At 36.0% G+C, this 23,848-nt stretch overlaps 1 long non-coding RNA gene across 1 annotated transcript in view; it reads left to right on the forward strand.

Moving 5' to 3' along the window:
• LOC106998298 (uncharacterized) overlaps positions 1-23,848 on the forward strand; it is a 105,520-nt gene that overhangs the window by 17,177 nt on the left and 64,495 nt on the right. Inside the window, exon 2 of the long non-coding RNA XR_001444726.3 lies at positions 2,562-2,666. This is a non-coding gene — a long non-coding RNA (uncharacterized LOC106998298). The remainder of the gene's footprint in view (positions 1-2,561; positions 2,667-23,848) is intronic.

The raw sequence follows: 23,848 nt of genomic DNA on the forward strand, positions 1-23,848 counted from the left end.
CCCTACACTGGGGAGCTTCCACAGGCTCCCAGCTAATCCCAGTTGGTTCAGCTGCCTTGTTTCCCTTTCTTCCTGTGTCTCAGATGTTCGCTGTCATTTCCCTGCAGAATTCCAGTGTTCTCTCTTAAATGCTGTATTCAATGTGTGGTTATCTACTCACCGTCCTTCTATGCAGGAGATGAGGGCTAAGTGCCTATAGCCAATCATTTAAAGCCTCTCCCCACCATTTCTATGAAGCTTTGAAGTCAGTCATTGACTTCTTCTCTCTAGCTATGAGAGTCCAAGAGGTCTGTTTCATATAATTGATAATCTGTTGTTTAGTGTAGCCAGTTTCTCTCACCCTAGATATAATTAAAGAGTTAGGTTTTTGCTCTGGATTACACTTTGGCTTCATGCAATGTTGCAGCTGGTTTGATCTTTTATCCAGACCACTAAAACTTTCTCCATATCAGCAAAAGGCTTCTGCACTTTCATATCATTTACATGTTCACTAGAGTAGCAGTTTTAACTTCCTCCAAGAACTTTTTCTTTGCATTCACAACTTGGCTGTTTGGTGAAGGAGCCTAGCTTGTGGCCTATCTCAGCGTTGGACATGCCTTCCTTACTAAACTTTATCATTTCTAGCTTTTGACTTTAAGTGAGAGACATGTGACCCTTCCTTTTACTTGAACATTTAGAGGTCATTGCAGTGTTACTAATTGTCTTAATTTCAATATTTTTGCATGTCAAGAAATAGCTAGGGAGGCTTGAGGAGAAGCTGGTCAGTGGAGCAGTCTGAACACACACGGTATTTGTTAATTAACTTTGCTGCCTTCTATGGGTGTGGTTTGTGGTACCCGCCAAGATGATAACAGTAATAGCAAAGATCAGTAATCACAGATCATCATAACAGATATAATAATAATTAAAATTTTGAAATATTATGAGAATTACCAAAATGTGGCACAGAAACATGAAGTGATCACATGCTAATGGAAAAAAATGGGATCAATAGAACTATTCTACATTGTGTTGCCACAAAACTTCAATTTGTTAAAAATGCAGTATCTTCAGAGTGCAATACAATGAAGTCCAATAAAATGAGGTATATCTGTATATGGAAAGAACAAAAAGAACCCTAAGAAATACAAGACTCTAATAACTTTGAATCTATGCCATTAGACTAAATTTCCAGAAATCTAATTTAAAACAAAACTGGGCTCAAAAAACTGCTAACCTAACATTAAGCAAATTAAGAATTAATTGTATGGGATTGAACTGACAAAATATTGTAATTTTAAATGAGTTTTTGTTTAAAATATTCCTCATTATTTTTTTATTTTCCAGATTTAAGTTAACTTTGTTTTAACCTATATATAATTTGCAGCAATTTGGTAATGCATACTTCCGTAAACAGAACTGACATATTTACTTTCCTCTTTACCTAATCTCTCTAGAATTTAGAATTTATTCTTGAGTATTCTTAAATTATTTGCATAATTTCAATAAGAATATCTTTTTTAACAACACACAACTGGAAACCCGGTTCTTTCACTGAGGTTTTAAAAGTAATGTCATATTTTCTGATCTGACCAGATAGCTTTCAGGAACCGAAGTTGAATTATAAAGCCAATAAAAGTGCCTTGGAAAAACTGGCCTGAAATACCTTGTCTACACACTTCCTTATAAGGGTTTCTGGGTTTGTGATAAGTAAGGAATGTAACTTTCTGACAGGTCCAGGAATTTCAAAACATTTTGAGAACTTTGAGAAAAGACGAATTTACCAATTTGTAGAAGTATTACAGATGCAGTCAGATGGTAAAGCTTTCCCTTGACTCCTAGCCTTCACAGGCCTTTTAAAAATATAACCTGAAGTCACTTACAAAAGAGTCCCAGCAAACCATATATTTTTTAAACCCTATATTATCAATCACTATTCTTGTTGCACTTTATGCAAATAATCTTGCCAAGTTAATGAGTCTAAACTTACGTTTCAAATGAATTAGTCTGACTGTAAATATCTTTGGTAGAAATGGAAATGAATGTGGAGAGAAAAATTGTGTTTAAAAAAGGCAATTATAGTACATCTGTTATTAGATTCTAGCTCATTATTTTGAGGATTTTATTCTTTATCTACAATCTGGACTAGATACTGAATTCTTTTAGTTTTTTTCAATATTAAGCTTTGAATCTCCAAACTAATATTTTTCAAATTTCCTCCTATCCTTCTGTTTTTTTTCAATTTTCACTAAAATTGAAACTGCTTTTCCTGCGGCTTTGAATGCTGAAGCTGGTCAACTTGATAAATACAATTCAGAGAAATTACCTTGATGGTTGCGGATGGACAAGCTTTATGACATTCAAACTGCAAACCAGGAAATTCTGTCAGTTTGTCACTGCCTGCTCTGCTCCAGCTGAAAATACTTTAGCTCACATTCAGAAATCTTCTCAGTGAACTGCTATTCAGACTCAGAAAGTAGCTTGGAGAATACTCCAGACGTTAAGCTTTGTGAGTTTTTGTTTGTTTGTTTGTTTACATAGAAAAGTCTCTTATTAAATTTCCTTATTCTTACACTGCATAGAGACCTAACCTTGATGGGCCCCGTCTGCAATGCACCTCCTGCAAAGAGACAGAGCTGTTTAAGTGAACTGACCTATTTGGAGGACTAATAGACGGATTTAAAAAGGTATGTGGTGGCCGGGCACGGTGGCTCACGCTTGTAATCCCAGCACTTTTGGAGGCCGAGGTGGGTGGATCACGAGGTCAGGAGATCGAGACCATCCTGGCTAACACGGTGAAACCCCATCTCTACTAAAAATACAAAAAATTAGCCAGGCGCGGTGGCGGGCGCCTGTACTCCCAGCTACTCAGGAGGCTGAGGCGGGAGAATGGCATGAACCCGGGAGGCGGAGCTTGCAGTGAGCCAAGATCGCGCCACTTTACCCCAGACAGAGCAAGACTCTGCCTCAAAAAAAAAAAAAAAAAAAAAAAGAAAGGTATATGGTAGTGTATTTGAGAGTTTTTTCCCCTGTTTTCCTATATATGCTTTCTCCTCCTCTTGTCTCGAAACTTCTAACCCAAATCTCTACATAGCTACCGATTCTTCTCTATTATGTGAAACTTTCTGAAAATTAAATTTCAAACGGGGAACCGAAGGAAACCAGCACATTTTACTTGAAAATATACTTCTCTATATATTTCTGTATAAATCCAAAGATTTATTTTCCTATTTCCCTTCCTAAACCAGAAGGGAAAGTCAAGCTGGGTACTGCGTTAGGCAAACCTTCCTCCTATTTTATTATTTTATAAGTTAGCTACAAATTAAAAACAACTACACACCTCCTTCACAATTTGCCCATGGGAATTTCCTTGTGGGCCTCAAGGTCTTCACCCTAGAACACTTCTGTTGAATTTTACCCCAGTCATGTAAATTACTAGCTTATTTCACAGGTGCCAGCAAAGGACAGTGAGAATTCAGTCATTCCTCTGCTCACCTGAGACAAATGCATATCTGATTGCTACCTCTGTCCTATCGTTTACATAAAAATGCATATTCAATGAGTCAGACTAAAGACGTAAGTGACTATCCCTCTACCCTCCTTTCTCATGTAAGTTGCGTATTCAGTGAAAGAATGATCAAAGTCCCAAAAGAACGCAACCTTTTGTCTCTTATCTACCTATAAACTGGAAGACTTACTTTGAGTGGTCCCACTTGGCCGGAATAAACCAACGTACATCTTATACATATTGACTGATGTCTCATGTCTCCCTAAAATGTATGACAGCAAGCTGTGATCTGACTACCTTGGGCACATGTCTTCAGGGCCTCCTGAGGCTGTGTCACAGGCACGTCCTTAACCTTGGAAAAATAAACTTTCTAAATTAATCAAGACCTGTCTCAGATACTTTTGGGTTCACACTTCTTTGGCATATTTTGCTATGACTATTTGGAGGGGCTACAATCCACAGAAATAGCTCTGAAAAGTTGCCCTCTTGTCGGGGAGGTTTGTGACTGCAGAGAAAATCTACAGTAGTGAGGTAAATGGTGGTTATTGAGAAGAGCAAAAATCACCCAGTGATCACCGAACAGGTCTCAGAGACGAAAACTCCTTCTTGGAGGAATGTAGAAGGAAGCAAAGACCACCTGGTGACCCTCAAACAGGCAAAACTGGGGGATTTAGAAGTAATTAAACTTTGTTAGTATTTAAAGTCAGTATCTGGTTCCAGACCTCTTTTAAACTTAACATTTATAAATAACTAGAATTTCTATACGTCTCCGAAATGCCATGCCAAAACTCATTGCACACTTGCTTACATGAAGGCACCAAAATTACTACAAATGTGATTATTTATCATGATCTATGTGGCTCATAAGGTCCAAATTACCCTTAAGCTCCTGCCTTAAGGTCTGTAAATACTCCTAAGGAAAAATAGAACTGACATAACTTACCATTCTAATGTTTCCGTTGCTATCTGTTTTTACTATCATATCATAGCTCATATCATATCTCAAGATCATATATCATATCATAGCTCAAGATTAACTTCCATAAACCATACCCCTACAAAATAAATTCACTGTACCTCATTGGCTCTATTTTCTCAAACTTTAATCAATTACATAAACTTGCTTTGCCTGGAATTCTAGAATAACCAAATTTTTATCTAACTCTCTTCTACTGGCTGTCTTTATAAATTACATCTTCAAGGTGACAATGAAATACTACTTTCTCTAAAGGTGAATTTTGTGTTATCCACTCAAATATTTCCATGATTTATGATCAATATTTGGTTTTGTGTTTTTTAAGGATTTTATATTTCCAATTTGTATTGCCTGGTATCATATACTAATAAGAAGATATAAACATACATCTATCATTCAACTCTTCTTAGTTTCTTGAGGTGGTTATTATGCCTCAAGATCTTTTTTTTAATCACGAAATGTACCAAAGTACCTTCTTCATAGCATAGGTTTAATAAATATATTGAAAAAAATAAAGGTGTTAATTAATGAGGGAATTAAGCACTCAATTCTAACAAAAATGAATACAGATTATAGGATTTTTAAAACAGTTTGAATTAAACGTTTTTTGTTTTGTTTCTTAGTTTTTAGAAAAGTAGAATTAACGGATCTAGGATCCAAATAAGATCTCTGTGTCTTCCAAACCTTCTTTAAAAATATTTCTCCCTGGTTTTAAGAGTTAGAGAGATGTAAAAGATAGTATTTGGGGTTATATAATTTTGTTCATGATTTTAATCACTGGAGAGAAAATAGTTTAATCAATTAACAGAAATACTTAGAAAACATTTTTCTACATATATAGAAAAGCAAAGAGATAAAGAAAGAGTTTTAAAATAAGAGTAAAGAGCAAAAATCCTAGAAAATAGGCTAGAATTGGAATAAGAATTCTAAGAAATTGGGAAGCTTAAAGAAAAAAGAGAATAATCACCAGAAAAAGAATGGTAGAGATTAATTCAAGCTAGTTATGTTCAAAACACTTCATGCGATGGTAATGTCGTAATATCCTACTTTTACTTGTACATGGTTGCTCAAATTTTATAAACAATGATGCCTGAGGACCCTGTTCTTCATTAACCTGTCTAACCTTGATATGTAGAAATAGCTTAATGTTTTTTCTAATGCCATTAGTAAGCAGAAGTAATTTCAATTCATAAAACTAGGGCAGGAAGCAATTGACCCAATCAGACTGTTGCATTCCCTGATGCCATTTTTTAATTAGACATTTTTTTTCTAGTTCTGAATTTCAAAGATCTCTTAGATTTAAAAAGTGTGATTGTCTTACAAAAGTAAAATTCTATGAGCCCCACATCATGTGACAACTCTGAAAATGCAGCTCTAGTGCTTAAAGGTTGTTTGATTGAACCAAAATGACATCACATTTTACCCCAGATGATTTGTGTGGATGACTCTTGGCAGATACATTTTTACAATGCCACATTTATATGTTTCTTTTCCTTTTGACTGTTATTTTTTGGATTCCAGATATATAATTCTATTCTGAAAATATTAGTATATGTCTACCAAAAAACATAATAAATTATACTTTAAATATTAGTCATGTTACTTTATAGGAAACCACAAGTCTCAAGGTCATAAATGTCTGAATAAAGAGAAGGAGAAAGAGGAAAGGAGGGAGGGAAAGCAGAGAGAGAGGGAGAATTGTCTCTAAGCCTGGAAATGTCATTGGAATATGTGAGAAACAAAATGGAAGGGAGGAAAGAAATGGGAGAGAAGAGAAAGTAATTTAAAGGGTACTTCAATGGTTTTCTTCATTTTGGCCTTGGGAAACTTAAGACAAAGTTAAATTAGAGAACAAAAATAGTAATATAAGTAACATAATTTTTCCACCTTATTTTCCATGTTGAGGCCCTGACTGCTATTGTCTGTATTTCAAGCTAATAATAATAATACTAAATGAAAATCTTTGAGAAATATGTCTTTGTTTCTCCAGTGCAGTGAAAATAAATTAAAGCTAATGTCTCAATTAAGGAGAGTTCATAGTAATCCCCAGTTAAAGGGTAAATATTCTTTGGGAAACATACTAATAAGATAACTTTTCAGTCAGCAATAGTTCTAGAAGTATTGGTACAAAAACTCTGGATACCATGGAAGTTTAGTGGATGATCCTAATCAATTTAAATTCAGCTAATGCTTTGTCCTGAGCAGAAGAACCAACCAACTTAAAATATGACATTTATTCTTGTTTTCTTCCTGGCCAGAATCTGATGTCACCAAGTTTTGATATATTTATCTTTATTCAACACATATTTGGATATTTATTATTTGATGCATACTATTCTAGGAACTCATGAATTACTAGTAAATCAAAGCCTACTACCTATCAGCACATTCAAAAAATCCCTCTTCTCTTCTGCAAACAAATAAATAGTAGATGCCAGGTGTCAGTAAATTATACTATATAGGCCAAATCTAGCATGCTGCCCGTTTCTGTGCGGCCAGCAAATAAGAATGGTTGCTACATTATTAATGCTTTTAAAGAATGAAAATAATATGTGACTAATGATAATAATATTGTGTAACATATGAAATTCTAATTTTACATTTCATAAGAAAGTTTTATTGGAACACAGACAAGTTCATTCATTTATATTTTGTCTACATTGTCAGCTACAGAGGCAGAGTTAAGTCATTGGGACAGAGACCATATGGCCCACAAAGTCTAAAATATGTACTTCCTGGTACTTTATGAAAAAAAATTTGCTGACTCTGGGGATAGGCCCTTACTATATTGGTCTTCAGTATTAAATACCCTTAATACTGACTTCCCTGTTCCCTCTCACTTTTCTCTCAAATCTGTCTTCTGCAGAGGTAGAAGAGAGATCTATCTAAAATGAAAATCTAGCCTTGTTCCTCCCTTAATTAAAACCCTTCACTGGCTCTCCACAAACTACAGGGCAGTGCAAGCTTTGCAAACCAGTCATGACTCAGTTGATCTTTGCTTGCTCACACATTTCCTTCACCACACCATAAGCAGTGAGATATTCCTATTAAGAAAAAAGAACAGTCATAGTTACCCTCTAGAATTAACTATTTTAAAGCAGAAAGGAAAGAAAGGGAGAAGGTGACAACTTATAAAATTAGGGGTCACAGCTGAGAGAGGACCCCTGATGTTGTAGGAATGATCTCCATGCTTTTTTGCATAGTGTATAGAGTGTAGCCGAGCTAGATACTTTACTGATACCAGTAATTAGAAATGGGAATAATACTGTCAGTCACGAGCACCAACAACATCCAACAACAAATGGAACTATTTTATTTGCTGGAACTACACTCATCCAACAACTATGCTAGGTGTTGGAAATCAAATTGCAGAGACATATATAAGTGAACAAGAATGGCATTAGCCTAACAGAAGTCTACCAATGATATAAGCTCAGAGACCCATAGAAATGTGGAGAAGGGAACCCTAATCAATATGTAAAGTGCCAAGGAAGACTTCCTGTAAGAACAGACCACAAAATAAGTCAATAGGAGTTAGCCAGAAAGAAACAGGGTTCCAAGCTAAAGATACAGTATTTGCGAAGGCTTCGTAGCAGAAAGAAACGTAGTATAGGAAAGTCTAAAACTTCTCTCTGGAGGATTAAATCTAAGGTTGTTACGAGATATTGACAATAGACAGAACAACAGGAAAAAATGGGTCCAAATTGATGAACATGCATATAGGCATGGGACCCTTGCAACTATAAGACTCAAAGGATGGCCAGGCGCGATGGCTCAGGCCTGTAATCCCAGCACTTGGGGAGTCCAAGGCAGGTAGATCACGAGGTCAGGAGATTGAGACCATCCCGGCTGACATGGTGAAATCCCGTCTCTACTAACAATACAAAAAATTAGCCAGGCATGGTGGCGGGTGCCTGTAATCCCAGCTACTCGGGAGGCTGAGGCAGGAGAATGGCGTGAACCCAGGAGGCGGAGCTTGCAGTGAGCCGAGATAGCACCACTGCACTCCAGCCTGGGCGATAGAGCGAGACTCCATCAAAAAAAAATTAAAAAAAAAAAAAAAAGAAAGAAAGAAGACTCAAAGGATGAGCCAGATCATTGAAATTTATAGAATAGAAAATAATAGAGGCTTGGAGGTCTGCAAAAAGACCTGTATCATGTTCTTCAAATCTTGAATTCTATCCTTTGGCACAGAAAGACTTAAAAACTATTAGGTCTTCTTTTTGGCTTGTTAGAAACAGGGACTAACGTGAATTTCCAGAAATCTTTAAATGCAGTTTTTATTTTTGGTTTTTGAGTTTTTTTCTAATGAACAAAGTTTTTTCATATTTAAAAACTTTATAGTTTTCCTGCTTTTGTCTGGATGGTCGGGGCAGGTAGTGTCACAAGCTATAGAAGGACTGTGGATAAGAAGTATGGTGTATTAGTTTGTTCTCACACTGCTAATAAAGACATACACAAGACTAGGTAATTTATAAAGAAAAAAGGTTTAATTGACACAGTTCAGCATGGTTGGAGAAGCCTCAGGAAACATATAATCATGGCAGAAGGGGAAGCTAATACATCCCTTCTTCAGATGGCATCAGGAAGGAGAAGTGCTGAGTAAAAGGGGAAAAGCCCCTTCTAAAACCATCAGATCTCATGAAAACTCACTCACAATCACTAGAACAGCACGTGTTATATTTTTACTTTCTTTTGTTTTTGAGGTACTCTTTGCTAGTTCTGGATAAGGAAGTTAAAACTTGCCATGTGGGAATTACAACTCAAGATGTGATTTGGGTGTGGACACAGCCAAAATCATATCACACGGCAAGCAAAGACTGTATTGTTATGTAGATGAAGCCTCACGGGTAGTAGCTCTCAGAAAGAACAGATGGCAGCTGTGGTAAAACTTTCTCGGTCAAATACTTTAAAATGTTATATTTTTACTTTCTTTTGTCTTTGAGGTACTCTTTTCTAGCTCAGGATAAGGAAGATAAAAGGGGCCTCAAAAAAAAAAAAAAAAAAAAAACAGTGTCAGAGTCCCAGCATCAGCATCATTGGAAGTGGTCGAATCATGGGTTGTTAAGAATAATTCACCAATAACAATACAGATTAGAGAAAGGAAAGTTTATTAGAAGAAATACTGTAATAGGGTGCAGCAGGGCACCTCAAGTGAGATAGGACTTAGTGTTCTGCAGTGGATTAAGTTATGTCAGTTCTATTAGTTTCGTACAAAAGTAATTGCAGATTTTGCCATTACCTTAATATTTTCCCCCTGCTGCCACCCAAACATAGTGATGAAGTGATACGTATAACATCAACACAACAGCAACAATAACTTTGCTGGTGCTTACCATATGCCAAGCCTGTCAATAAACTATAGACACACCTGTAAGTTAAATACTAAAGTTGATCCTATTTTGTACACGGATAATTTGAAGTGCAAAGATATTAACTGGTTGGCTCTAAATAACAGAGATTCAAGCAGATAGAGCCAGGATTTCAACTCTTGGTATCATACTTCAATTTCTTTGGTATCTACAAGAAGATGGAAATAAGTAAACAGCGAAATAGTACCTAACAAAACACATCCACCACTGACAACAGAAGTCACCAATTTTCCTTGTTTTCTTTGTGCTTCTAATCTCACCCATGAAACTCAAAATAATCCTTTACTCCTCCACCTCTCTCATTTCCATTTTATGTCTATACTTTCATATTATCTGTAAGAATGACCTCCATTTGGTATCTACTGTGACAACCTTACTTCAGTCCCTGATTACCTCTTCCTTGATTTATTGCAGTAGGTATCAAATGAGTGTGCCTGCTTCCAGTATTTCCGTATGACTGCCACACTGTAGTTAGAATGATCTTTCTAGAATGCAATTCAGTTAGCAAGCCTACAGGAGGATGGAGGGTGGGAGGAGGGAGAGGATAAGGAACAATAACTAATAGTTACTAGGCTTAATACCTGGGTGATAAAATAATCTGTACAACAAACCCCCATGACAAAAGTTTACCTATGTAATAAACCTACACAGGTACCCCGGAACTTAAAATAAAAGTTAAAAAAGAGAATTTTTTTCAACAAGGCTATTTAGCATGACACTTATCTGCAAAATGACCTGTATCATGTCCCTCAAATCTTGAATTCTATCAAGATTTAAGGCACAGAAGGACTTAACAACTATTAGGTCTTCTTTTCTGCTTGTTATAAATAGGGACAAACGTGAATTTCCAGAAATCTTTAAATGCAGTTTCTGTTTTTGTTTTTGTTTGTTTTTTTCTAAGGGACAAAGTTTCATTTACAAACTTCATAGCTTTCCTGCGTTTGCCTGGATCCATCCAGTGAGTTGCTACTTTCGTTTAAAGATTCTTATCAGGCCAGATCTCCTTTTTGAAACTTTTCTAAACCCAGCAATCAAAAATTTTTTTTTCCAAATTTGCACATATAGAATCCTATACTTGCTATTTTGAGAGCACTGTAATACTCCAAATTCATGCATTTAAAATGCTGGCTCTACCTATAAGTTCTGTGAAAACAGAAAATATATATATATATATATATATATATATATATATCTTTTGATTATTGGTCTTGGGGCCAAGCACTGAACTTGACATCTAGTAGGGGATGAACAAGTGAATCATTGAAGGAATGAGGAGGGTTGTGGATGTAATTAGATCCTGTCTCCAGCTGGTGGGGTCCTCTAAAAAAAAAAAACAAAAAAAAAACTTGATTTAAAAAAATAAAACACCCGTATCTCTCCTTAAACTGTTCTACTGCCCAATTCCCGGTATAATTTAATTATACCCTGAATCTAAGAAGCCACAGAGGTAACAGAAAGTTTGCATTGTGTTTGTTCTGATGCATGAATTTTCATCTAATACATGAAAGGAGAAAAGTCTGAATTAAAGTACTTGCGAACTGTCACACATGGCTGTTCTGTGCTCCCAAAAGATGCCTGGAAAGCCAGATTTGAGGGGGTGAAGGTGGGAGGCTGAGAACAAGGGAAAGACTAAGAAATCAGGAGTGGGGGTGACATGAGAGAAATCCAGGAGAGCAGAAAAGAAACTGCAAGATAATTAGCTGCCATGATTAAAAGGTTTCATTTTTCAAATCACTTTTCAATCTCATTCATGTCATGCAAAATGTTAAGATCTATTTCTAGACTGAGTAATACGCTGTAGTACAAAAATTTGATAAATAATTATCTTCTTATTTTATCCATAAAAATATTAAGACAGATTCATTTAATTACCATAACCAAGCTCGACAGGGTGCTGGCTGGGCCCTGATGGATTCCCATTCCCTGCCTGACTCACGTGTTTGGCCTTGAGACTTGTGAATGAACACCTGGGGGCAGAAGCTGGCCCAGCTCCTTCCAGTTCACAGCAGAGTACGGCATGTCATGCTGCTCATTTTCTGATGTGCAGGCTTTGCTCTTCCCTTAGGGAATGAGATTCTGACAGGCACTTTATCTCAACACATTGAGTTTTATATGAAATTGTCATTTTCTCTTGCCGCCTTCCTAGTTAGTTCAATACCATGAAGAGATACACAGAGTGAGATTTTATATTGAAGTCAAGCCAGGAGACTGTTGATTCAAGGGAAGTACACTGTTTTACACACATTGCTGTAGAACAAGAAATCAAGAAGGACAAGGGCCACAGAGCTAGGCCATTTCACCGTGAGGTTTAAGTGCCTTATGTGTACAACTCTTGTTGTGTTCACACATATTATCTTAGTCAACCTTCATAAACTTTCAAAGAATGTTATATGCCTCATTTTCATTATCAGAAAAATGACATTCTAATAAATAGCTGAGAGAGATGCTTTAACCTCTATGTACAATTCTCCTGGCATGATGTAGCAGCTTATAAGTGAATTTATGAAAGGGCTAACAGTCACTGCTAGCGACTGGCCTGTCTTCATCACTATGTGAAGAACATTCTAGTTCATGCATTTTGGGGGAATAATCATTAGTAATGTTTGTCACCATTTAATGACCAAATCAATGTTTTACTGATTTCATGGTAATTTTCTTTTGGCAGCTGCTCTAGCAATCACTTCAGTGATTAGGATTTTGGAGCAATGGAACTTTTCAATGGTTGGAATTAGGTGTAAAGAGCTTGTAAATGTCTAGTTTGGGGGACCACAGTCTGACAAAAGTAGGTGTGGACTTCTAATTTCCGTAACTGTTTCTCAGTCTCTTACACTGAAAAATATTGTCAAATTTTGTGACTGACTGCTCATGCTCACGTCTTGTGATTCTCATTAAAATCATTGTAAGAAGATAAATAAAGGCATAAAGCCACAAGTACAAAAAAAATGAAAAAAAAAAAAAAACAGAGAGATGGAGGTTGCAGTGAGCTGAGATCATGTCACAGCACTCAGCCCAGGGGACAGAGTAAGACTCCATCTGAAAATAAATAAGTAAATACAATCAAAATAAAAATAGAAACAAAGCAAACAAAAAACAGATTTGGTGACCTTAAAAACCTCTTGGATATGCATAATAGGAAAATTTTAAAAAATTTAAAAATGTAAAAAACAATAAAAAGTGATGATAAATTAATGAAATCACAGAGAACATAGAAAACAAGAAAACAGTAGAAAATAGGAAAACAAAATTGAGAAATTTAGAACATTAACCCAGAAAACATAATATCTAAATAGGCATTTAGCAATATAGAGAAGAGAAAATGGAAATGAATAAATTATTTAAAAAAAAATTTCCTAGATTGAATATCATAAAATGATAGATTTTCATGCCCCTAAATGTGTCCAGCACAATGAATGATAAAAGGCCCACCAATCACCCTTTATATATTTGGAGACAGATGACAAGTCACTTAGAAAAGTTTGGTGATCAGAATGGCGGTGGATCAGAATCTCAAAGACAGCGAGGGCCACACTTCTATAGTCAGCAAATGTAACCACGCATTCTATAACCAGGTAAAGTATTAATAATGACATTTTCATCTGTGTATGTTCTCAATGCTTCTATTTCTCAAGCACTCTTTCTTTTAAAGAGACTAAGAAGGCGGGGCGCGGTGGCTCATGCCTGTAATCCCAGCACTTTGGGAGGCCGAGACGGGCGGATCACGAGGTCAAGAGATGGAGACCATCCTGGCTAACATGGTGAAACCCCGTCTCTACCAAAAATACAAAAAAAATTAGCTGGGCTTAGTGGCGGGCGCCTGTAGTCCCAGCTACTCGGGAGGCTGAGGCAGGAGAATGGCGTGAACCCAGGAGGCGGAGCTTGCAGTGAGCTGAGATCCAACCACTGCACTCCAGCCCGGGCGACAGAGAGAGACTCGGCCTCAAAAAAAAAAAAAAAAAAAAAAAAAAGAGTAAGAGAACGGTTGCTTCTCTAATAAGGACTAAAGAATTAAAAATTAGTGGGATGCAGAAGAGTTTTTTCCAACATGTGAAAGAGGTAAAAAGAATTTTCAAAAATGATGATGAAGAAGTGTTCCACAGGGTGAGAGTTTCATATCAGGGAAAGTAGCCACTTTATGTTGGAGCAACAGATAAAGATGTCTGAAAAAAAAGTCTCATTAAAATCAGTAATTAATGTGCAAAGTAGGTTTGCTAATTACCAATCCCAAGGGAAGACTCCCGTTGCTTGGAGAATAGCAAAGATCATCACTGTGCCAATCACCAGAAACAGAAGTCCATATATACTTATTCCTACAGTATCCTGGGCTATTATTTCTGTCCACCATGCACTAGTTAACTATTTATCTGAGGCTGGTGAAACAGAACATACTCACACACAACAACTTATGCTCAGTGGATTTATTAGTTACAGAGAGGCAGCAAGGGACAAAAGAAGTCTCGCATTCATTGTGAGCTGGTCTAAGACTCAAGAAAGCTGCTCAAGTTAGAGGAGTCTTGACTGTGTGCACCCCATCTACACCACAGCTAGAGAACCCCAAAAGACAGCCTGCCCAGTTGTATACTTCAGGAACCATATGACTCACTCAGTAAAGCTTTGAAAGACTTCCTGCTTCTAAGGAACAAAGCCCAAAGCACAGGCTGTCCTGGGCAATTCTTCCCTAACACAAGATGTTACAGTCCCTAGAAGAGACAGGAGCAAGACCTGGGCTTTTGCGGGCAGTCCCTCCCTATCTCAGGAGGCTGCATTCCCAGAATGCAGATACTCTTGAGAACTACAGGCAAGAAAGTGGGAAAACTAGGTAGGTCCAAGGTAACATGGAGAACTGTCTGCATAATGATGAGAATATTTTAAAAATAAAATGTCATCGTAATATTCTAGATAGCTAAGCTGTTACCACAATATTGACAACAACTCTATATGGAGTTGTAATGTTATAATTCTTACATTACAGATGAAGATGGTAAGGCACAAAGATAGAAAGCAACTTCACTAAGGCTACACAACTATTAAGTGGCCAGAGCCAGGATTCACACGTTAGAACTCTGCCTCTGGAGTTTGTGTTCTCAACGTGGCTGCCAGCAAAGAAATGAAAACTGTGAAATAGGCTATCTACGTTTGTATGTGGGGGTCCACATTTGTAGATGGAGTAACTTGGGTCCTCTGACTTTGTGGGCTTCCATTTCTTCATCTGTAAATGTGGGATGATAATGATACTTAGAGGACTGAACAATGATATATGTGTAAGCAATTTGTAAGTACTGAAGTAATACAAACTCCTCTTTGCTTTCAAGAAAAGCAAATTTCATGACAGATATTTTCTGAGACACAGGTTACAAACTAAAGTATAGACAGGCAGAAGCAGCGGGAACATGTTTGTAACTTGTGACACCTGTAATTCTAGAGAGCTGAACTGAAGAATTGTTAATATTAGAGACAATTGAATTACAGTGTGCACTGCAGTGAGGATTGCAGTGTGGAGTAAGATCCGTCAATAAACTCACCTATGAGCAATAGAAATTGAGAACTTGGAGAGTCAATGGGAATTTCAGGCTTACTAGGACAAATGTAATTAACTAAATATTAAGTCTTCTTTCCCACTGGAATATGGTAGGGATTGGCCTTTGACATAATGGCATGATTCAGTCAATAATCACATCGAAGTGGTAAGAATAATTCAAAAATTAAGGTTGCAATAAGATGCGCCAGAGAATGTATATTCCTGAATACAGTGCTCATTCTTTTGGCCTGAGCATAGCTTAATAATGTAAGATCTTTTTAATAACTTGCAAAATTCTTAAACTTAGGAATTACATGTATTAATGGTTCTAGATGGCTATAAACCTCATAAGGAAATACAGCTCTTTCAAGGTCACGAGGAAAATTTGTGTTCCAGAATCATCAACTGCCAGCTGTATTTCAAATTAAAGAAAAAACAATTAAAATAGCAAATACAACTTGAATAAAGTGTTAGGCCTTTTAATCACTGAAAACTCAAATTTTACTTACTCAGTTAATTAGTAGTTGGCACATCAAATGATATATGATGCCAGTTCTGGTATAAAACAGAACATTAAAAATAACTTATGAGTAGGTAGGAAAAGACTTTTAAGTAAATAAAGATCAGTAAAGTTCTGCAATTGCACTGGAGTTCAAAACATGTCAAAATTTAATTTAATTTCTTCAGAGAATTATGTCAACTTTTTGAGATGTATAATCATCAATGGATTTTTTTTCTGCTTTTGCTACTAAAGTCTACAACTGGCAATTAAGCAAAGAGGAGAGGTTGAGGAATTCTTTATTTCATTGTTGGCTCAAAATGTGTTGAATTCAAAGTCCACAAATAAGAAATTATCTTATATGATTCTTCACACTTTGCAACCTTTATTTCTTGCTGTTTATATATACAGTTGAAATTCCTAAGAACCAAGAATATAAAAGAAAGTTTATTAGGTACAAAGTCAAAGATAATGTTTTCTTAAGATCTTGTGTATGGTGGCCTTGCCAGCCTTTTCCCCACAATGCAATGCAGAATACGAAAAAAAAAAAAAAGATGGAAGAACAGATGGGAAAGTAACTAAGTTATGCTAAACTAGGCTTTCAGGGGGAAGCTGGCAGCTGTAGGTATGCCAAAAGCTACAGAAAAAAACAAAAATCCAGCCTACAGAAATCGTGCCCCTAGAACCCACAGCTCCTGCTTTCATGGTCAAAACGTAAAGGAAAATTGAAGAGGAAATCTAAGTGTTCTTGAAATTACCAACAGCAGATTCATGAGGGCTCTCACTTTCACTTTTAATTATCTCCAGGAAAAAGAAAAGACTTGCTGTAAACAACATCATTCTATCATCCTACAACATCCTTGACAAAACTCTGGAAACAGTACGTTCTTAAAGATGCAGTTCCATTATTGAAAGATCCTCATTAAATTATCTTGATCTGGATCTTGTGTGAAAGTATGAAACTTGTTTTCTGATATTTCTTTGGGTTATGCTTTGTGAATCTCTATCTGTTGTCACTTTTTAAGGAGTCAGGAGGCTTTCATTGCAAAAACAAACTTGTTCAATTTAAAATTCTAAGTGCATGCACATATTCCCTTTATTTTCCATAGCCCAGTGTTCTGTGTGGGTCTGTGATCAAGGGTGTATGATTATGATGGAGTCTGCTATTTTGTTCATTTTTTCTCCCCTTTGTTGATCTAAGAATAGGTGAAAATTTCAACATATCTTACATATATGGCTACCTACGTAAAATACATTTTTGATTGCTGCTTGCTTTCTGGTGTACACCAATGGCCAACAATATCCTTTGTGTATCAAATATTCAAAAGGTGGCATCCTAGTGGGGAGCATTTTGAGATGCTCAGAGTCCAGCAGGGTAATACATTCTTGAGTTTGTGACTTTTTGTAGCAGTTTTGCTTGGCTTGATCTCCTCCTAACACAGTTCCCCTAGGCTTCCCTTCATTCTCATCTCTGGGTTCAGTGCTGATAATCATAAAGTGGGACACTGTCAAGATATGTAACCCATCCACCTTCTTTATTGTTCAATTAACGAGTGCAAAATACATGCACATTTTCAAGCCAACTATGAGGATATATGCTCTTCACTAGCATTATTCTTTCTGCCCTGCTGTTTCTCTCCAATACCCTGTTGTTCCCTTCTCACATAGGTCTGGAGGGCAGATTGACAAATCTACCTTATAAGTGGACATTCACCCAGGGAGGGGATACTAGCTTTCACTCCTTTTAGGCTTCCCTGATCTTTATGAGTGACTTTATTGTAGCCCTCCTTCCCCCTCTTAACTTAGATGAGATTGCATTATCTTTATCTTCCACCAGGAGTAAAGGAGTCAACTGCCAAGGTAATTTAATTACTTTTAAACTTGTGACTTCAAACACCAAAGTTAATCTTCTACCCACTCAAACCCCAAGTAAGTCCCTTTACAGGTAAAGGTGGTCACTAAAGACAGATGAGCCAAATCACCCTCAATATTACTGCTATTATTAAGATGATCATTATTTTTTATCTGAGGGATTGCAGTGATCCATAAAAAGATATTTCTGTTTCCCGTATAATCCCTCCACAGTATAATCTCCAAATTCTATTCAACCAATAGAGATAGTGGAGCACAATGTTAAGAGTCAAATTCCTGTGTTCAAACCCTAGCTTCACCAATTACATATTGGTTCTATGGCTTGAGGGAATTAAAATTCCTAATTTCAGTCTCTTCATATGCAAGTTGATAACAATAGTGCCTATTTTATAAAGTTACTAGGGATATAAGCTTTGTAGAGAGAACACAGCATTTAGCAACTAGCTATGTTTTACACAGATTATTTTTCTGCATAGCATCGACTGTACTGTATTCAAAAATAATATTTGAATAAGTCTTCTTCCTAATACTTTAAGATATATAATATTTTCTGCATTTTACCAGGAAGAAATAAAACTTGAGAGAATATGTACTTGCCTAAGTTTCCACAGGTGGTAAATAGAAAAGTCAGGCCTTTAACTCAAGTTATTTTGAATTTTAAAACAAACACACACATATACACACACAAACATAAAACAAAGCTGCTCAGAAAACTGGCATTTTCCTTCACATTGGCTTGTATTTTTGTCATTAAGTTAATTCCCTCAGTGCCTCTGTATATCCTTAAATCCAAATTCTCCTGCAAGACAAACAAACCTTCCCTAATCTGATCTTTCCCTCTTGGTCTCAAAACACTGCAACAATTTTCCTGAACAGCTGTGACCATGTAAAGATAATTCTAGTTCCCTGAGTTGGCCACGGCCTTTCTCTCTTGCTTATATTCACATGGGCCATTCTTCCAGCTGGACTTGCCCTTCCAACTTTCCTCATCCCCATTCATCTAGAGAACTTTGGTTTGAGACTTACTTCAAATTTTTTTCTTTGTTTTTCTTTTTCTTTTTTTTTCTTTTTGAGATGGAATTTTACTCTTGTCACCCAGGTTAGAGTGCGATGGTGTGATCTCAGCTCACTGCAACCTCCACCTCCCTGGTTCAAGCGATTCTCCTGCCTCAACTTCCCAAGTAGCTGGGAGGCATGCACCACCACACCCGGCTAATTTTTGTATTGTTAGTAGAGATGGAATTTTAACACGTTGGCCAGGCTGGTCTCGAACTTCTGACCTCGGGTAATCCACCCTTCCAAAGTGCTGGGACTAAAGGCATGAGCCACTGTGCCTGGACAAATATTTTTATTTCTGAAGTCTTTCAGGATTGACTTCCCCCACTCTTTAGGTTTACTTTATGTCATTTTGTTATTGTTACTACTATTAATGCTATTATTAATTATTTGAAATCTCTGGTGTGAAGTCCCATGTAAAAGGCCCCATGCCTAGGAGACATGTGTTTTTGGAACTACTAAATAAAAATTTTAGTTTATTATTACTATAAAAATTATGGGCTTTATTTTTGCCTCTAGTGTTAGGTGAAATGAATCAGTCATACCACATACATCATCTCTAAGATTGCATCTACTGAACATATTTTGAAAAATGTGAGCAAGTCATTCTCATTCTTTTTTATAAAAAAAAAGGTTTGCATTGAAGAAAAAAATTAATTTCATGTTTCAATCCAAACTAAAAAGCTATTTTTATGATCTTTGTATTCTCCTATACTCACGATTTGTCTATCATCCACCTCCTCCTACTTTTCTACCTTCTATATGTTAGTGAGATTATTTTTATTATATATAATGTACATATTTAAATATATATAAAACATACTTCATCCATATGCCTTCATGTTCTCTAATTGCAATAATGCAAATCCTTACAAAAATGAAGTCCAGTTCTAATGTCAAAATAGTCATGTGTGTGATTCTGTGATATGAAGGTAAAATAAACTCTTGATTTCACATTATTCTAGGAAGATACTATGCAAATAAGTATATTTCACCTTCATTGATTAAAATTTAATTTTTTCATGGAGAAAGGAATCATTTTCCCCAGGAATAATGTAGAATTTAAAAACAAACTAAATAAACCTTTCAAAATTGCAATTTCAGATAATGTTTAAAAGTGAAATTTGTAGATTAAGTGTTTTCCAAACCCTTTAGCATGGGGGTTAACAGGTTATAAGTCACAACACCAAAGTTCTTTTCTTAATCTCTTTCCTTTCAGCGCAGTCCCTAGACTAATGAAAACACTGAACCTCCACTCATACAGGTTTTCTCAATCTGAAGAATATCTAGCAGCATAGTAAAAGTGTGGAAGAGCTCTGTTCCAGAATTCAGGGGAATTAAAAAAGGCACCCCCCCCGCCAACACACACATACACCACACAACACACACATGTTAAAGCAAGGTACAATTTTGGGGGTTCAAGTACACAGTCATGAGAAAATATAAACATAGGTATATCTTGTATGAAAATTAGATCTTCAAGAAAGTTGTCAGAGAGAAGAATATCTTGGAGGTTAAAAATATTTGGCTTAGGAGGCACTTAATGGGGGTATGTTGGGTGCAAGCTATCCAACTTTGTGTGGTTCTGTTTGCCAATATCAAAATTGGGGAAACACAGAACTCATAGGGTTATCAAAGTATCCATATAATAATGTAGGTAAAAAATATGGGCCAGGCGCAGTGGCTCACGCCTGTAATCCCAGCACTTTGAGAGGCTGAGGTGTGCGGATCATGAGGTCAGGATATCGAGACCATCCTGGCTAACATGGTGAAACCCTGTCTCTATTAAAAATACAAATAATTAGCTGGGTGTGGTGGTAGGCACCTGTAGTCCCAGTTACTCAGGAGGCTGAGGCAGGAGAATCACTTGAACCTGGGAGGTGGAGGTTGCAGTGAGCGGAGATCGTGCCATTACACTTCAACCTGGGCAACAGAGCGAGACTCCATCTCAAAAAATAAATAAATAAAGTAAAATTAAATTAAATTAAATTAAATTAAAAAAGGAACATTTCTTCCACATGTCCACATGTAATTGTTACCACCACTGGGCAGAACATGTTGAACACTGGTAATATTAGGGGACTTCTACCTTTTCAGGAGGATTAGAAAACTCCACAGAAAATGTCCATTGGCACATATGTCACACACAAAAAAATAGAAATTTCTTATAAAAATTACTGTGTGCAAGGAATCCTTATATCAAAGATACAAACACTAAACATATATATGAAGGGGTTTCCAAAATTTCATGAAAAATGTGCATTATGAGAAAACTATGCGTGGGTTTCAAAAACATTTTGCACCAAAACAAATTTTTATTAACTTGTTATATCATGTCTGAACAAGATCTAGTTTGAGCACTAAGAAGAGGAAGACATTTGTTTGAAACAGGCTTCTCCAGGAACAACACGAATTCTGTTACAATGGAAGAAAGTACAAACATCACATTTATGATGAAGTTTGAATGGAGGAATTATGAAATCACTGATTATCTATGAAAACTTTATGGGGATATGTTCCAAGGAAATCAGTAGTTTCTTAACCAATGGATAACCCATTTTAAAAAAGGAAGATACAATGTTAAAAATGAATCTCGCAACTGCAGACATGTTGTCATCCACATCAATTCACAAGGAAAAAGTTAATCTTATTCACGACCTAATTGAAAATGATATTTAACAGGAGAAAATGCAGGCAACACCCTAGACATCTCAATTGGTCCACCTTACACAATTCCAACTGAAAAAATTAAAGTTGAGCACACTTTCCACGGAATGTGGGCTAAAACCATTGCACCCAGATTAGTTGCAGAAAACAGCAGAGCTTTCTATGCAAATTGTAAACAAGTGCAATCAAGATTATAAAGCATTTCCTTGAAGATTTGTAAGAGGAGATGAAACATGATTTTACCCATACAATTATGAAGACAAAGGACAATCAAAGCAAAAGCTACCAAGAGGTTGGCTACCTGTAACAAAAACAGACCTATGAAGAGAAAAGGTCATGGCAACAGTTTTTTCTGATGTTCAAGGCATTTTGGTTGACTTGCTGGACAGCAAAAGAATGATAGCATTTGCTAGTTATGGGAGTGTTTTGAGAAAGTTAGCCAAAGCTTTAGCAGGAAAAATGACAGGAAATCTTCACTATAGACTTGTATTAGCCTATTCTCACATTGCTAAAAAGAACTACCCGAGACTGGGTAATTTATAAAGAAAAGAGGTAGATTGGCCCATGCTTCTGCAGGCTGTACAGGAATCATGGCTGCAGAGGCCTCAGAAAGCTTAGAATCATGGTGAAAGACGAAGTGGGGGCCAGACACAGCTTACAAGGCTGGAGCAAGAGGAAGAGGGAGAGAGGGAAGTTGCTATAAAGTTTTAAACACTCGATTTCTGGAGTACTCACTGACTATCATGAGAGCAGCACCCAGGGAGAAATCCATCCCCATGATCTAATCACCTCCCACCTAGGCTCCATCTCCAACATTGAGGATTATAATTCAACATGAGATTTTAGCAGGGATACAGATCCAAACTGTATCAGGAGTCTTTCTTCACTACAACGATGCCTCTGTTCATTTCTCTCATCAAACAGGGGTCATTTGTGAGAATTTTGATGACAAATCATTAGATATTCACCTTAGTCTTGATTTGGCTACTTCTGGCTTCTTTTTCTTTCTAATCTGAAAACTTGTTTAAACTTAAATAAAACATGTTTTTTCAGTTAATAGTGGAAAAAAACACTGAATTGACGTGGCTAAATTCTCAGAACCCTAAGATCTTTAGGGCTAGAGTAAACGGCTGGAATCACTACTCACAACAGTATCGTGACCTTGATGAAGCTTCTGTTGAGAAACAAAGTTTATATTTTATGATTTTATTTTTTAATACTATTTTTTCACGAACTTACTGAAGTCCACTCACGTGTGTGTGCATGTGTTTGTATTCTTAATATTATGGGATTATAGATAAAAAGAATATGAATATATAATACCAAAAAGAAAAGATACACAGTCCAAATTTTAAAAAATAATTTGATAATAGTAGATTGGGAAAAAACATCTTAGAACATTATAAATACCATGTGTGGATGAGGGATAGAGGGAGTTTAATACAACTTAACAAAATTAGAAATAAACAGATGCTATTTTTTTCTGGTGGTTCTTATATGTACATTTGTATTTGCAAATATATATGAATATACACTGATGTATGTATTTATATGTGTATAAATATTTATAAAGTTAAAATTTACAGCAAATCTCAAAATCAAGCTTTGTAACTTTCAATTAGCACTCAATATTCATTGATGTCCATATTGTTTCCATCTTTATGTGCATGTGTACCCAATATTTAGCTTCCACTTATAAATGAGAACATGTATTTGGCTTTCTGTTTCTGTGTTAGTTTGCTTAGGATAAGGACATCCAGGTGCATCTGTGTTGCTGCAAAGGCCATTATTTCATTTTTAATGGCTGCATAGTATTCTATAATAAATATGTACCACATTTTCTTATCTACTGTTGATGGACACCTGAATTAGTTCAACATCTTTGCTATTGTGTAGTGATGCAATGAACATATGGGCTATTTCTGGGTATACAACCCAAGAAAAATATATATGATTTTAAATCTAATATTTGTTTCAAACTTTCCAAACTTGACATATTTGTCAAAATTATGCAGTGCATTACTAATCGTTGTATGAAATCTCTTAACTTTCAACATATAATTATCTTAATAATTTAATTTTATATAGCAAAACACAATAAGGAAAAATGTCCAGCATTTTGTTTTCATAACACCAATATTAAGAATTAGCAGAAGGACAGCCACCACCACCAAGAAATATCATTATATTTTTCTTCTAAAATGTGATGGAAATAAAAAATTATATTTTAGAAAATAGAATGATTAAAATAATGCATAAAATAATAATACATTGATAAACTGGAGTCATTCAAGGAAGTTCATATGATGAATAATATGTTTGAGTACAGTTACGATTCAGAGAGAAAAAGGATCCAACAATATATAAAAAATAACTTGGTAAATTAAGCTTTTGTTTTTATTTA

The sequence above is a fragment of the Macaca mulatta genome, chromosome 5 (assembly GCF_049350105.2).
Source record: "Macaca mulatta isolate MMU2019108-1 chromosome 5, T2T-MMU8v2.0, whole genome shotgun sequence".
In the NCBI taxonomy this organism is placed as follows: domain Eukaryota; kingdom Metazoa; phylum Chordata; class Mammalia; order Primates; family Cercopithecidae; genus Macaca; species Macaca mulatta.